Source organism: Vanellus vanellus, assembly GCF_965231255.1.
Source record: "Vanellus vanellus genome assembly, chromosome: 1".
Taxonomy (NCBI): domain Eukaryota; kingdom Metazoa; phylum Chordata; class Aves; order Charadriiformes; family Charadriidae; genus Vanellus; species Vanellus vanellus.
The window spans coordinates 135,833,758-135,850,765 of NC_138905.1; the positions used below are offsets into that span (position 1 = coordinate 135,833,758).

At 47.6% G+C, this 17,008-nt stretch overlaps 1 protein-coding gene across 1 annotated transcript in view; it reads right to left on the reverse strand.

Annotated features, from left to right (window-relative positions):
- The window catches only part of RAI2 (retinoic acid induced 2), a 46,443-nt gene extending 45,448 nt beyond the window's left edge, over positions 1 to 995 (reverse strand). Inside the window, exon 1 of the mRNA XM_082480883.1 lies at positions 901 to 995. The gene's annotated coding sequence lies outside the window, so the exon portion shown is untranslated. The remainder of the gene's footprint in view (positions 1 to 900) is intronic.
- Between the last annotated feature and the right edge of the window lie 16,013 nt (positions 996 to 17,008).

Consider the following 17,008-nt stretch of genomic DNA (forward strand, 5'->3'; position numbering starts at 1 on the left):
GCAGCATCCCCCCCCCATCCCTTCCTCCCCGCCGCCCCGAGGGATGCAGAACTTGCGGAGCCCCACACTCGGCGGCGGCGCCCACCGCCACGCACGGCCGCGGCGCGGCGGAGCGCGACCCCCACCGCCCCGCCACAGCCTCAGCCAAGGGAAGCCACGGCGGGGGACGGCAGGTGACAGCAGGTGACAGCTCAGCCTCCCGCCGGCCTCCGCCGAGGGAGGGCTTTCTGCCCCAACTTGGGGAAGGCTGAACCTTCCTCCTCCTCCTCCTCCTGCTCCTGGCTGGTTACCGGCTACGAGAGGGACCCCAAATCACCCCGTTACCGCCCATCTTGAAACCCACCCCGCATTTTTAACCTCCTTCTTCCACAGCGCGGACCCGGGCGCTGGGACCCGCCGTGATTTGTTTGGCGTGGGGCAGAGCGGCACCCACGAACCGGGGGAGAAGGAGGCGGGGGGGGGGGGGGGGGCGCGATGCCTCGCCGCGGCACGCACCCACGGGCGTGATTTTGGAGAAGTTGCGCAGGCAGGAGGAGGAGGAGAAGGAAAGGGGAGGAGGAAGAGGAGGAGGGGGGGGGTGAGTGCCTCTCCCCGCCTCGGTCCTCCGCGTCCCCCCCCCCCCCCGACCGCCGCCGCAGCCCCACCGCCGGGACAACCCGCACAAAGCCGCCGCCGCCGCCGCCGGGGTCTCGCTGCGCCCGCTCGGCGCCACCAGAAACAATAGTCACGGGCCGAAGCGGGGGACCGCGGAACCGCCGCCGCCCTCCCCACGGCACCGCAGAGCCCGGCCGCGGGTGGGAAGGCAGGGGATGGCGGCGGCGGCGGGGGGGGGAGGAAGGGGGGGGGAGGGAGGGAAGAAATCCCGCAAAACGCCGCCGCCGCGGCCAACCTGTCACCTACCTCCGGTGGAGGGTGCGGCAGCCCCTAGCTGGGCTCCATGGGGGAGAAGAAGGAGGGGTGGGTGGTGCAGCAGCAGCAGCCGCCGCCCGCCTCTGTCAACCCCGACCGCCGCCGCCGGGGACGCGCCGCCCTGCCCTGCCCGGTACCGCGTCCCGCTCCCCCCCGCTCCGGGCGGGGCGGGGCGGGGCGAGGGGAGGTGGGCGGGGCTTACGCGACCTGGGACCCGCCCACCGCCGCTCGCCCCGCCCTCCCGCCGGCCCGGCGCTCCCCCCCCCCACCCCCCGGGGACTCCGGGGGGGGCGCCCGGCGGAGCGGGGGGGTGCAGCGGGACCCCCCCAGCTTTTTCGAGAACCACCCCGGTGCCGAGGATGCTGTTCGTTAATAAATTTTGTGGATTTTTGACCTTGCCTCCCCCCTTTTCGAACTGAAATTCTAATTTCCTAGTATATTTTTTTAATTCCCCCCCTTCCCCTCTTTTTTTTTTTTTTTTTTAAGAATCTATTTTTTCCTCTCTCTTTTCCACCCTTGATCTCCCTCGTCCCCATCTTCCCGTACGACTCCAAAGACCCCAAGCCCCTTGACCACAGGCAGACTCTGACTCTGGGCTTTCAAATGGTTTTGTCGGGGGCAAAAGAGTTTTTCATAGGTTTCCAAATCGCTATTAGTGCCGCCAGCAGCTTATTGGAAGGTGCGGTGCATTAAACTAAATCCGTGGCTAGTATTACATAATATGCCCTCGAATGTACACGGAAGATGATTGTAATTCCATCTGGATTTCTGTTGATATTAGCAAACCGCTCGAGATTTCCTCTTGCGGTTTAATGGGCGTTTCAAAACCTTTGACTGGTGCCGGATCAAACAGATTATGATTTAAGAAAGAATAAGGCACGCACACTCATGACATCGTAGGAATTAGTGAAAGAAAAAAAAATACTTTGTAGGTCATCTGCCTAATCCATCTTCCAAAAAGAGAGTAGGAATGTCCCCCATAGGATAATTTATGTGCATTTGTCTAGTTTTCTTTCAAAAGCTCCAAATATGTGGCTTCCTCATCGCCCATAGGAATTTAGGTCAAGCTGCCTGAGAGTGAATTTTGTAGCCTCTCGGGATCTAACATCCACTACTGTTATTCCAAGGTGGTTTTTTTCCTGCATTGTGCACTTGCAGTTGGTCATTTCTTTCTTGCTCATCAGCACGGAAAGATTTTGGCCATCACTTTCCCTGGGTTGAGAACCCAAGGAAAATGTCAGCTCCATGCTGAGTGTGGCCAAAAAGAGTGAGTCAAATGTCAGGACTTGTTAGGAGAGCAATGAAGAAGAAAATAGATTTTACACCGATCTGTAAATCCGCAGTGCACCTGCATCCTGAATACTGCTGTACCTCTCAAAAAGGGCATGGTAGGGCTGGAAAAGGTTCGGAGGAGGCTGGCAGTGATGATCCATGGTTTGAAATGGCTTTCCAGTTAGGTACATGCAGCCTGGCAAGGGGCGCGTGACAAGAGAAGTGGCAGAGGTTCCTCAACTCACGAGCAGCATGGATGGAGCGAGGAGGGACTGCCAGCCATGACTTCCAGTACGAGAAGCAGAGGCCGTTAGATGAAGGTAGCAGGCGAGGGCTTCGCCGGACTGTACAGAGGTGATTCTTCACACAAACACAACCGCAGAGCCCCTTGCCATTTGCGTATCTGACAGTGAGCAGTTGATGTCATTTGGAGGGGAGAATGGGTGGACTTACAAAAGAGAAATCTCCAGAGGGCAGTCAAATCACAGCTGGCACAGAAAAGTCCCTCCACCACGAATGGTTCATGGCTGGGCTTGCTCTATGCTGACGCTCTCCCCCAGCTGTCCATTGATAGCCACTGTTTACCTGCCAGCAGTGAATACATCTCTCTGATTCAATGTCACATCTGGGTTAATTTTGTGGCGCCCACAGCTTTCCTAACGCCTGTATTGTGTAGAATTGAGGACTAAAAGGGATGAGTGGCTTTCTGGAAGGTATCAGGACAGTAAGGTGGAGGAGTCTTGTAAGCAAGCAAAGAGACAGCTGGGAACTCTGGCAACCAAGCGGGCGGCTTGGGCTGGTGGTCGGGAACGTGAGGAGGAGGTGGTCACTCAAATGCGCAAAGCAAAACCGTCTTTAAAAGAGTTTTATTTAAGAGTGGACAAAGGTTCTAGTTTGGAAGAATGGAGCAGCTAGTGTTTCAGGACTGCCAGCTGTCACACGAGTGCTTGGATTACGTTACCACCTTTCCATCAAGAACTGGAAAAGATGTCAAATGCATTCATGAAGGCATGTGTGGACTGTGTGACACTGCGCGTGGAATGGAATATGCACAGGTATGAAATCATGAGCCTGTCATTTTAGGCTCTTGGGAAGGAGTAGACAGGATGATGTTGGTGCTGATGTCATAAGCTCTTAAGGGTGTAACCCTGTTATTCAAAATTCAGTTCTTGAAGAAGACGTCTGCTTGTTTCAGTGGGAGAGTGGCAATGCTTTACCAAGACATGGCATGTCGTGGAAGTTGGAAGCGTCAAAGGCCACTGGAAAAACCATCATGCATTGAGTCACTGAAGAGAGAGAATCACTGGTTGCAAACAAGTTTCTCTCAGCCTTCTAAAATGTGACAGAAATAATCAAATCTAGCTGTGGCCTGGGGACAGTGACCTTAATTTAAAATCAATCAAAAAACCCTCTGTCAATGGCAGCTGATTGCCCCGTTCATATCTCAGACTGATGCTCTCCCAGGCCTGCCATCGTCAGTGCTGTTACACAAACGGGTAGGCATCACATCGTCTTCTTGTCTCCCCCTCTTCCTCCATGTCTTTGAAGCTGAGGAAGCACGGCCACAAACGCTTCTCTGGGTTTCTGACAGAAGAATTGTTTCTATGCATTAGTTTATAAAGCTGTACAGGTGTGCCTCAGCAGGGCCGCTTTGTCCATGCGGTTTCTCTTGAATTTGCCTGTTCAATAGTTTGTACCTTGATACAGCGCCGGGAGAAGACCTTGCTCTGGTGGGGTGGGTTGACACGCAGAAGGCAAACTACAGCAAGAATGCAAACAAAGGAGCCCAAGCTATATATATGTGAGTGACCTTAGTGACTCATGGATGTAATTCTTTATGGGACTGATCCCATTTACGGTTTTCACGGTGTTCATGCAGAAAAACGTGGTCAGGTAGATGAGGATAGTCACCATTTGCCTGTCAGGCTCCTCCACTTCCACCTGGATCTCAATATAAATTCGGGCGTGTGGCATTTGTGAACTCCCGTATGAGCTTTGTTCTGAAGTCGGGTGGCTAAGGTAACTGTATAGAGAGGATTTGCATGAACTTTATGTATTGCCTGTGCTGATAAGCATACCAATGGGCTGTTACTCTTTGCTTTTGCGAAGCATGTAAAACAGTCGGCAGTATCACTCATCTCGCGCTATTACTTAATCTCGTAGAAACGCTTTGATCCTGTAACAACACTATACAGTAGCAAAATTAATGCTGCCGGGTGTGATTATTAGTGTAACAGTCCAGGACGCATCGCAAGCTTTAAATAGGAATCACAAATTCTGTATAAGCACCCACACTACAAATGCCGGGCGGGGAGAACTGACCGGCATCTGCACAAACGCTCTCTGTTGCGAACTTTCAGAACATGGCAAGAGTGCTCGTCGCACCTAAACCAGGGATTCTGAGCAGATGCAAGATTCGTAGTGACAGAAGTCATTTTCGGTTTTTCCTCTAATAAAAGATAGGCAGTAGGAAGCCCGTGGCAAGTCTGAATTGAGTACTAAGCAGCTTTAAAATTGTTTAAGGCATTATCTATTATAGGGAAGTTTATAAAGCTCCATCTCCATTATTTGAGTTTTCACGAGGTCATAATCCACTTGACCCTCGTGGTTTATTTCATCACTATTGTCCCTCAAAGGAATTATAACCTTTACCATTACCACTTGCTAAATATATCAAGAGGTTTTAGTGACATTACCATAAATCACCAAGCTCAGCTTTGTTGCTTGTAACGTGACCATAGTACCTACTGATTTTTGATGCAGTGATTGTCAGCCTGATCTAGTTGTGTTTTTGAAATTACTTTATAATAAGAGCACATAGTAACGGATATGAATGTATTTGGGCTTTTCTTTTACATTTAAAAATTGCCCTTTTCTGAGGTCATCTGAACTTGAAATGCTGCTTTTTTAGGCAATGATTCTGGGATCAAACACGAAAAATATGAACTCAAGGATATTGCCGTCAAGCACAGTGGCTTCAGGTATTGCCGTTCTCACAATTGTTTCTCTTTTCAATTAAATGTATGAGCGTTCATTAGAAATCATACCATGATTTGATTATCCTGAAAGCAGTTATTGAGAAGAGCAAAGGTATCACAGATAAGCCAGCTACATTAGTACGTGGGGTTTTAAAAGGATAAGCCATAGGGAAGCCAATGAGAAGTGATAATTTTAGACAAAAGTATGTAAATCTGTTGCTTTTTACATTTCAATCTGTTTTCCAGCAGGGGAAAAGTGGGTCCCATGCCAGTCCCCCACAGGATCTTAAAGAGAATTTGCCACATAAAAGATGTGCTACTGAAGCCAATTTGCAGTCGCACTTCAAGATCAGCTAGGATCAGAAGTTGGCCTCAAAACCATTTTGACAAGACATGCCTTGTAAAACGGTAACCGGGATCCAGTCAAGCTGCTTCTGGCTCCAAGAAGGCTTCACCGGTGCCGTAAATCAGGCTTGCTTGCTGGGACTGCTGGGATCCAAAACTGCGTGAAATTCTTCTTTGTAGCAGCACCTGCAAAAGAAGTTTATCTATATCTGACATGATATTGTGGGGCAGGTCTGGGCATACAATGCCATTTCAGTTGATGTACGGCAAAACACCTTGAACCAAAAATATCTCATCTGATGAAATCCTGGAAACCCATCTCCAGGGAAAAGGAAGAGGAGGAGTTCTCTGTCTTTATTCTGCAGACTTTTCCACTGTGGCAGATGGGGGTATAGGGGTGCACTTCAGCATCCTCCACCTCCCCCCCAACCCGCAGGCCTCCATGTCTACGGTGTATTAATTTACATCTCAACTAGTCACTCTTCAACCTTTATGGTCAGCGGGGAGAAATAGGCACTTTTAGGATGCAATTCATTTGACCTTTCTTAGACATCTACTTTAGGAAGAGATAAATCACTCCCTGAAGTGTCTGTGTTTCTCTGTTGATCACAAATGGACCGGAAGGTGACTACTTCAGCGGCAGGTATCTATACCGCAGGCTGTTTACACGCAGTTAGGTGAATCCCAATCTGTTTTTCTCCAGTGCTGCTCTCATAATGGCTGTTGAAGCGCTTTACAAAGATTTTATGTATATGGGTGTTATGAGTATGTAAAATAACATACTTTTCTCTTTCATTAACGTTCTTTATTTTTGCAAACCATTACGTTAGCAAGGCCTGCATGTTGTGTTGGAGTTGATCACGTTGGTCCTCTTTTCAGAATTGTTCTCAGCTACCTGCTGAGAAATTGGCAATTTCTGTACTTTTGCCCCCTGCGACTTTGGCCAAATACTTGTCTGATTTAATTTAGAGGTGGAGGAAGGGCATATTTTACACCAAGGAAATGAATACAGCATTAGAAACATCTCCTGTCGCTGTGTATGGCCAGAAAGCAAATAGACATATGGTTTTGGTTTTATTTGATCACAGGGCAAGATTTTAAATACTATTAGTAATAAAAGGTCTATGGCAGCGAGAGTCACTGTACTGCCATAAGCCCACTGAGCCCGTGTACAGTACATCTCAGAAAGGCCCAAGGCTCAGATGTCTATCTCTGTGTTCTTGTATTCCCAACAAGCAGTGAATAATGCATTAGTTTTGCTTCAAGCATCCTATTTTGAATATGCTTTAGCCAGAATTATTAGCTTTCGTGTAGTGTATATTGTTAACGGAGGTCATGCTCTGTGCCCATCTCGTGCTGTCTCCAGAAGTGCCCCAGTACAGCACACAGAAAGGTTTTGCTAGAAATTCTCCTTGTTGGTTGTCACCATGGGATCCCCCATGATTTGCAGACTACAGGGCCAGATCCAGCTGGAGTCGGTGGAAATGTCCCTGCGAACACCACGGGTCTTTGGCTCAGGCCCAAAATATTTTACAAAGCAGGAGGAGGGAACCTTTTATATTACACTGACCTGGGAGGACTCCTACTTTCTGTCCTCATACTGCTCTGTGGAGATCAGCCCTGAGACCATCCGTCCCTTCGCCCAGGCACCCGTGTGTGTGTGTGTGCGTGTTGATCTGCGTTGAGAAATCTGAGGCCGTGTAATAACGAGTAACCCCCTGGAGCTGTCCTGCAGTTGGCCAAGGGGAGGACAGCCTGAAGAGACATTTTCTTAAACTTTCTTAAGTCTTGACAAGGGCCACCAGTGGCCTAGTCCTGATGATGGCCCTAGTCATCTCCTGAGCGAGAACTTGTTTGAGAAAGGACTTGCACAGCTGAGTCCTGGGTTGAGACCACGCTCTTGGTTGCCGTACAGCTGTACCTCTCTCTCCATCGGCAGCCGTGGTGGTCTAAAAAGAGAATTACCTTGCGGGGAGTTATTAAGAGAGCATTATTTAAGATAAAGGGTATCATTTGCAAAAGAGTAGGCGTTTACACAGACACGCGTACACACACGCGCACGCACGCACATCCCTTATTTAAGTTTCCACAGCTACCCTTGGTACAACGCAGCCAGCTGTTAAATCCGAAATAGCAACGAGTGCACATCATACGCCCTCTGTATTACCATTTGAAAGGGACAGTTCCTTGGGAGGATGGGAATTTGACAGGATATGAATATGTCTGAGACTCTATTAGGCACTAATTCAGCAGGACTGGCTGAATGAGATGAAGAAGCAATGAGGAGGAGAGAATCTCTTCAAATTTGAGCTGATTGGTAATTTTGATGAAAGCTCTTTAGTCTCATTCAGTGACTGTTAATTACCTCTGGAAATTAACATTTATTTTTCTCTTCAGGAAATGTTGTTCGCCTGCCAATATGGAAAGATTAATTAAATTCTTCCATGGATGAAGGTGAAAGTACGGTCCTTGTGGTCAGCGCACATTTTGGCTGTGGAGGCAGGGATATCATGACAAATCCCCTTTTGAAAAGAGCAGTCCACCTCTTTCCTCTTGTGTTTTCAAATGATAAGTGTGTCCTTGTCCTTCTGGGGTGGCCTGTCAGGTGCTTTCAGCGGGGAAGTCTGGGTGGGGGAGAGCTGTGAAAGAGGGGAGGAAAAGGATAGCGATGACTAGAGTTAAACAGCTTGGAAGTAAATTAGGGCAAGCCTCTTGTTCCTCCCGAGGAGAAATAATTAACCATTCTGGACAAAGGTATCTCTGCTTAAATCAAAGGGAAACCCTCAGCCTAGACCCATCTATACAGAGTTTCACAAAAGTTAATTGATTCCAAAAAGGTGATAACTTGAACCTCACATTCATAAGCTGTTCATAAACACGACAGCTTCTCCTACCAGTTCTCATTTATTTGATCTTGGCTCAGCCTCAAAAGCTGCTTTTGTCAGCACTAATGATGGCCCTTCCACTGCTCAAGAGTTTATTTCCAATATCCACTATTATGCCATTCACTCCTGCTGTGCGGAAGAAAAAAAAGGGAAAGAAAGAGAGAGCAATGTCCCAGGGAAACTCCTGTACGTGGTTGGTATGGGCGTTTGATTGAGTTCCTGATTTATAGCTGTCAAACAAATATCTGGGCGTAGTTGCTAAAAATCAGGCAACATCATAAAAGGAAAGGAATGCTCTGTTCCTCGATTTTTATTTTTATTTTTTTTTCTGAAATGAAGTCCTTGCATTAAGTTTTAATGACAGATTAAATAGATGGAAAGTCACTTGTAAGCCCAATGGGTAGAGAGATTTCGGGCTGCCTCTGTTACGCTCGCAGGGAGGAAATGAGGCAGCTGAGAAGAAGCTCAGCGTCGGGAAGGAGGCAGACAGGTCAAACAGACGGGCTTTCCAGAAGCAACCTCGCTGAGAGCAAACAACCAGCTGCAGTCAATCAAAACCAGCAGGGCAGCCAGCTCCAGAGCTTGGCTCCCGGTTTGCGGCGCGAGCCAAACCACCCCATGGGGAGCCGCTCTTGCGCTCCCATCTTCCATGCGGCACCGGAGCGGCAAGCTGGGCATCGCCAAGCGATCTTGCCAGGAGTGCGGCAGCTGGATTGGGAGAAGGATGCCAGTGTGCGCGCCAGGCTTTCAGCCTGCAAAAGCTGCCTGCCTCCCCCCAGCACATGCACACACACACACACACACACACACACACACACACACACATCCAGCCCTCCGCAAGGCTTATCTGGGTGCTGGACTGGGGACCGCAGAAAGGGGGTGTCCAGGGAAACCAAGAACTTGGGGTCTGATCCCGGTCTCAGGCTGAAATATTCTTCACACATCTGCAGGGATCAGCAACAGGCCAACTCAGCGACGAAAAAAGCAGCTCTTGCTGACATGACTTGCTTTGATCACAGGGAATTCGGCCTGACAGAGGTGTGGGATACTGTCCTGTAGGTTTAGCCAGCAGCAGCGTTGAAGGGTTACGCTTTGAAGGGTCTTTTATGGGTGAGAGACTAGTCCATTTTGGCTCCTCACTGTTCCCTATACATAGTGAAGAGGAAATAATACGTTGGCCCACAGGCAAATCTCTCTCAGGTTACAGGTTTTACCTCTGGTCTACTTGACAGTGTATTTTCAGATCAACACGGGAAAGCACAGCAAGCCACCAGTGCTTGTGATATTTTGCATAAGCTATGATGCAAGAGGTTGCTGCCAGACAATGGCGGCATCTTTTGCTTGCAGTAAATTTCGATATTAGTAACACAGAATCTGTTCAGCTGAATCCATTCTGGGCAGGAGCATTGGAAATTATGAAGCCAGGCAGTAAGAAACAAGCAAAAGTGATAAAATCAGAGAAGATGGGAGAGAAAAGAGTAAGAAACTCACATAGGACACATAGGTTCAGTGGCCAGCCTGAAAAACCAAAGGAAGAGGTTTGACTACAGAGATTTGACTAGCCTAGACCCCTTTCTGTAGCCTCTAAATAGTGTCACACGTGGAACAAATATATCATTTCCAAAGAAAAACATGGAAAGTCTCCATTATGTTCTTACAAATGTTTTCTATTTCTTTCCCAGCTAAATCTTTTTTACCAAGTTGGACTCAATCCTGCAAGTTGCTTCTTCAAAACTGCATTTTTTGACAAATTCATTATTTGCCAAAAACATTCTCCCAGCTTTAATTAAAAAAAAAAAAAAACACACACAAAAAACAAACCAACCAAAATTCAATGGATTGGAAAGAGTCCAGTAGGCTTTGGTTTAGGCCTTGTAAAGCAGCAAATAAACATTTGCTGCATGCTTTGGGAGAGCATACAAGTCCTCAGTCCTCCACAGGCTCTGCGTAGAAGAAGGGAGTGAAACACATGGAGTTAGTTTTATTTACCTAGTTAGTTTTATTTCATCTTCAGTTAAGATGGCAAGCTAGATCTCCTTCAGCCCCTGGCACTGACGTCAGGCTGTCATGATTATAGTTACAAACCCTTTTTTCTCTTATATGTTATACAACTCCAAGTGTCCCAAGGTACATTAGAAGGTAAGTAAATAACTCCATGAACAAAAGAAATGAATGCACGTAAGTGAAATAGAGAATACTGAGGCCACCTGAAATAATTCTGTCTTATTTGAACTTGCTTTTAGCTTGTCTGCCTTCAACTAAGCATATTATAGCAAATAGGAACATAGAGGTGCTACGATAACAGCTCTCATGGTGAATGTGGTTTTCAGGCTGATGAAGCTAAAATGCAGTGTTTGAAGTCTAATGGCAAGCGAGAGAGAAAACACCTATTACGCATGTTAGATGAGCAGTGTATCCAGTTCCTAAAAAATATTGGCTTGAATGCTGTCTTCTGAGACAGAAAGATATAGAGATATACACATATATAGATGTGACAGAAAGAAAGATATAGAGATATACACATATGTATGTCAATGCTGGCACTGAAGAAATGGTTCAGAACTGAGTCAGAGGTGCACATGCACACGTTTTCACATGTGCTCCTTGCCACAACTTTCTTTTCACTGTCCAGAAGAGTTCACCATATTATTTGCCTACTATGTTTGCAATACTACCTGCTCTTCTTAAATCAGCCACCATATGGTCTTCCTACAAAGCTCAGAGAGCATTGGCCCTCTCCAGCTGTTGGGATTTTGTGACAGCTCCTACAGGAGCAGCCAGTGCGTGAGTAATATTGAGAGCCTGGCACCCCGTGTCATTGTGATTCCACGAGACATTATTTTATGATGCAAACGCACTCTGACCTCCATAGCATGCAATATATCAACTGTGTAACGTATGCAAAAACGATCCCAATAAGGGAGGAGGTAAATAAATTTGTTACGATTTTAATGATATGCATTTTAAATGTCACTTTTGCTGAGCAATTAGGATCTGAAGAGAGTGACCTTTGCACAGTGCCCAGGTTGTCCTGAGGCATGGCACTTCTCCATGCATTTATTACTGCCTTACATGACAAAGTGCCGCCGGTATGATGTAAGTCCATCATTTGTGGTAGGGACCTTTCTGGCCGAGACACACAAGAAAAGCAAGACAGTGCAAGCATTTTGCCACAGGAACGCTGTGTGAGAAGCAAGGGATATTATTTACCGAAATGCACTGGCCCAGTCGAGCAGAGACAACTACGTGGGCACCCAACAACCACTTGCAGCGGAAACGCTTTGCTTGTAAGCACGGTGCTGCCCACTGCGCTCTGCGTCGGCGGGAATCCAGTGGCCACCAGGAGCAATCAGTTTTGCAGCTCCTCTTGCCTGCTCTGCTCAGCAGGTTGCAAAGGGCCGTGCCCACGACCCCAGCGCACACGTGTGCCCTCCCGACACGCACACGCACACACATGGACTGGGGGTCTCTGCCTGGACAGCAGAGGACAAGGGGGACCAAAGCCCCAGGCCATAGCGTGGCATACTGCCCTTCCCTTTGCTTCCCGGGTGAGCGGCGTGGTACCTACCCAAGCCAGGGGAGATGGGACATGTTGTCCACTTTGGTGTGGGATCACCATCTTCTCCTTATCCGTCCCTGCTCCTGGGTTCTGCTACAAGCCCAACAGCTTCCAGAGTGCCATTTATGCTCAGGTGTACCCACCCTCTGCATCAGGTTTAAGAAATTTTATCTACTTAGTCAAACCACGAAGGAAGGTTTTAACTAGTGAAATGTGGCCCCACTCATCTCTCATTACTGACAGCAGTTCCCAAGACTGTCTTTTAGGCAGAGGAGTGACCTGCGTGGGAAGACAGTTCCTCTGCTGTAGCTGCAGCAGCAAAGGGGAAGCAAAGCCATAGGCAGCCACCTTCCACCTCCCATGCATCCGCTGGTGGTGCTGACGGGTCGAGTATGGGAACTAACTACACCTCAGGTCTAAGGCTATAAAGTACTATCTTTCCTGCTGAGGCATTTTAGTATGTGGTAAAATGCAATTTCAAGTAGGAAATATTAAAATACAGGACTCTGTTTTGGCAAGAACATTGCAGTAATGTAGCAATGGGCAAGGTCTACCTTCCAACTGCGCCTTTGCAAGCACTGCCATAAATACTGGACATTGTGGGGCATCTGTTAGTTCATAAACAGTGCGGTGCATCACCAGAAAGAGCAATGTCTTGTACAGAGCCATTTTTCTCCTCTTCAATATTTATCCTTCAATATTTGTAACAAGCTGGTGTTCATAAAAGCTGAGTCTCTGGTGGAGGTGTTCAAGGCCAGGCTGGATGGGGCTTTGAGCAGCCTGGTCTAGTGGAAGGTGTCCCTGCAGGGGGATTGGAACTAGATGATCTTCAAGGTCCCTTCCAACCTAAACCATTCTATGACTGCTGGGGTTACCTGCTGGTCTGACAGCAGGTGGTAAGTGTGGCAAGAGGATCGACAACTCCGCTTTGTCAAGGAAGCCCGTCTCCAACCTGGAAGGCCAACCCTAGGAAGGGAGATTCAGACAACCTCCATATCCAATCAGTTCTTGGTTTTATTGCTAGCAAGGCTGTCAAGCATTGGGCAGATGGCTAATATTTTCTTTCACTATCAGTCTCTGTTGGATTCAGACCAATGATGTAAATATAAATAGCTCTGGCTTTCAGTCACCAAAGCCTCCTGCCATCAGCCCTCCCAGAGAGGTGTTGTTTAAATGAACTAGGGAAGTGGGCATCAGTGAGTAAAACAAATCAATTTGCCACACAAACTGGAGAACTGATCTTTTGAACCGAGTACTCAATTTTGCTGTCGCTAGCTCACATCCGAGGGGATTCAGTTCTGGTTTTACTATGTGCCTGGTGTTCAGTGGCTCTACAGGGCGGGAGAAGTGTTGGAGTATTTAGGACAGTGTGTGTTTTAGGCCATCTGGCATGTTTGAGCCACATATGGAGCTCCTGCAACATTGAAATGTTGAACGATCGAAGCCTAGACTTGGTGGTCTGCCCAAGTCTAGCTGTATTTCTATGGTGTGAGTCCATCTCCAGGGCTGATTCCAGTGAATCCAGGGGAAATTCAAATAATCGATTAACAGCCTTATAGTGCTTTGTGCTGCTTCTTTCCAGTGTGCCCATATGTGTGATTTACCGCCACCAGTTCTGCATTGTCCTTGCGTTCCCGGGCTTTGATGCGTTCAGCACACTGCCATGGGGCATTAAAGCTTTGCACAGTCCAGGTAAAGGATAACGTATGAAGGTACCTAACACTGCTTCCCCATGAGGAAGAGACACTCATGTGACATCATTCATGTTCTCATTACCTGACCTGCCCAGGTGGGTGGTGTTGGGAGGAGAGGGACCCGTCTCACCACTGGCGCAAACCGATCACGGAGCAGCACTTGTGACTCCACACCAGCTGAGGAACTGGTCCTAAAGGAATACCAGCCTCTGCAATTGTCCCACCCTGGGCACAGCGTATTTTCAGTGCAGCATGCCCCCTCCTGTTACCTCATGTCCTTCATCACATGTTCCCCCCCATCCTCACAGCAGCATCACTGGTAGCAAGCTTGACCCTTTTAGGTCTGTTCTTGCTACGGCAATGCATATACCATTGAGGTCCACAAGACATTGGGAATTTATGTCAGGAACCTGACTGGTTTTTTTTTCCACTCAGAGTAGAAAAGGGGAATATAACAGAGCAGATGAGGAATGCTAAAGTCCAAAAATGGTACTTTCCAGGCTTACCTGTTTAAAACCTCAGCTTCTGGAAAATGCACTGTTCCAGAGTGGAGATGCCTCATGGCATCTTCATTTCCAGCTGGGAGAGGGACCTTAAATCAGAGAATTATGTAGCATTAATAGGAGAAATAGCTCCTCTAATCTCCCGCAGTATGTTCCATCTCAGGAACATTTGCAGGTAAGCAGCAGTCCTATACATCATTGGAGAGGTACTTAGTTTTCATGTCTTTCAAAAGCGTTTTTGCTTGTTTGTTTACAACGTCACACGTCTCAGGTCTTTCCTGTTAGGTTGGTCAGTTTGCTATACCAAACGGTAGTGCACAGGGATAGATCAGTGCTGGCATTATTCTGGCTCTTACTACATCTGAAGCCAGTATGCACTTGTAAAGCAATAGCTTCAGACAGTGGGAAAAAAAAGACAAAAGAAAGCATGTACAGATTTTGGATCATGCATTAAAAATGGTTCTGAAATATTATCATGGATTAATTTAATGCTGCCATAGACAGACTGTGTTTCAATGATCACCGAAAAGAGAAACAAATAGCTTATAGGGCGTAAACGAACAGGGAGACTGCTAAAAAAGAAAGCATGCAAATTATAGGGAAAGATATTCAATACTCTCATTTAAAATATTGAGTCTAGAAAGTCTGAAAGAGGGGTATGTTCTCATGCAATTCTGCAAAGATACCCATGTTTTACATTTACAGCGTTCTGGGAAATATCTGGAATTCAGCCTATGCTGCCTTTCATAGGTAAAATAAATAGAATGAACACAATAAAACAAGGTTGAGTTGTATCTAGGCTTCTGAGAGCCTGGTATTTGCTTCATTTTTTAATCAGAAATTTCTAAAAGCATAGGCTTTTTAAAAAAAAAAAAAGCCAGACAGAGAATCCTTCTTCCCCCCTCTGGTGATTTTTCTCAACCACTTGCGCTTTCGCTGTGCTGCTGGAATAGCTGGGAGACAATTGGAGGTTATTTTTAGACTGACTCACTCTGTAAAGCTGACATTTGTAGGTTAGGCGTACCAGTTGCCGACTGCTTCTTCTTCTGTATGTTCCTTAAATATTCCCCTTCTAAACAGTCGGACATCCCCCTCCTCCTTCCCCAGTCTTTCCCCATAAGTATCAAAGTACTAAATCCATGTTGTGTCTGTCAACATTTTCAGTCGAGCTGAGTTAAAAGCATCATTTAAGAGGCACAGTCAGCTCACGTCCTCTCAGGCAGCTGGAAAAACCCAACACAATGCGTTGCTTCTGCACCTCAGATCTGCTCCTAATGGAGAACGACGCACTCGGCATCCCTTTAAAGCACACAGAAGAACCAGCCCACGGGCCGTGCTGCTGGGTCGGATTCACGAACTGAGGGTCCCGCTGAGGTCCACACCAGCAGATCTCCTTCTCTGCTCGCTGTCTTCTCTGAGAAAACGGGCAGCGAGAGGAATTTGGCTGCCCACGGCCCATGTGCCCCCAGAGAAGGGGTTGCCCAGGAGCACCGTCCAACGTGGCCTGCATTTCTAGGGCTTGCCTTTGGACAGCCTTGTCCACTGAAGGTGGGGAAAATGAGCTATTATAGCTAAAACGAGCAAAATTGCTGGTGGGTCCTGCCTCTGGGGAGTTATCTGAGCGCGGGCGTGCAGGTACACCTGGTGAGCACCTTTGCCAAAGGGGCAGGAACGTACGGCATCCCATGGGCAGCAGCCTGCGGGGCCTGGGGAGCAGATCCCCTGGATGGATTCGGTCTCTGGCTCAGGGAGCTGGAGCAGTCCTGGTGTACAACAGACTCCACGCTGCAGTTACTCACTGCTCTTAAGCCTCAGCACTCAGCAGCACGGCGAAATTAAATCACTGAGCTTTCAACTCTGAACTCTGAATCTGCTGGAGTTCACGGAAACACAAAGACCTTCTAAGCCAGAGGAGGAAAGATGGTTGCTAAAATCGGAATTCAACAGCAGATTAGATTACGAAACTGCCATTAACCTACTCTATATTATAATCTCAAATCCTTCTAATATATTTGGCATGCAGCAGTACAAACATTATTTTCCACTTTAAATTAAGGCTGAACAGAAATCCTTTTTCCAGTCAGCCTCTCTCTTTCCCTGGTGCTTTTGGGGGACTAATTTTAAAATTAATATCTTCATGCAAATTGCTGCATAAATAAATCCAGGCACATAATCTTTTAGGGCAAAATCCATTTTTCCAGTAGAGACCACATGTGGGCCCCGTGCCAGGTAAAATCTAGTGTGCAGTCTCATGAAATCCATCCTCCGCCACCCCCTGAACACAGAACTCTGCTGTCCTGCTCAGTGCAATGTTCCTACTGGGGTTTACAAGCACAGGGGTGACCATGGACCTCCACAATGTTCATGCTGAATTACCAGGACCATATCAACCTTTTCTGCCCTGATAATGCATACTCCCGCGATGGTCCATTTAGGACAACCCCAAAATCTCCTTCCAAAGAGTGCAACTGGAGGGAGACAAAACATGATGATGCTGGACCTGCACCTCCTTCCATGTAGCTCAACTGCACAAGGTGACTGGGAAACACTTGGCTGATCCTTTACACCAGCATCACCCGTATGTAACACAGAACTGGATTGCTCTACCAGAAACAAGTGTTATTCTCATCCCACCAAAGAGGGAAGTTGGAGCATGACCAAGGCCAGGGTGGCTGGAGGTAGGGCTGCAGAGAGACCAGAACGGCTCAGGTGAGGACACAGTTGAGGTTTAAGTAGTCTTTAGAGGGCAGCATTGCTGAGCGGGGTGACCAAATAGAGGATCAGACAACAACCTAAAGCAAAAAAAAACCCAACCAACCACCAGGTTCTTCTTTTCTTAGCTCTTTACCTTCTGCTGGAATGA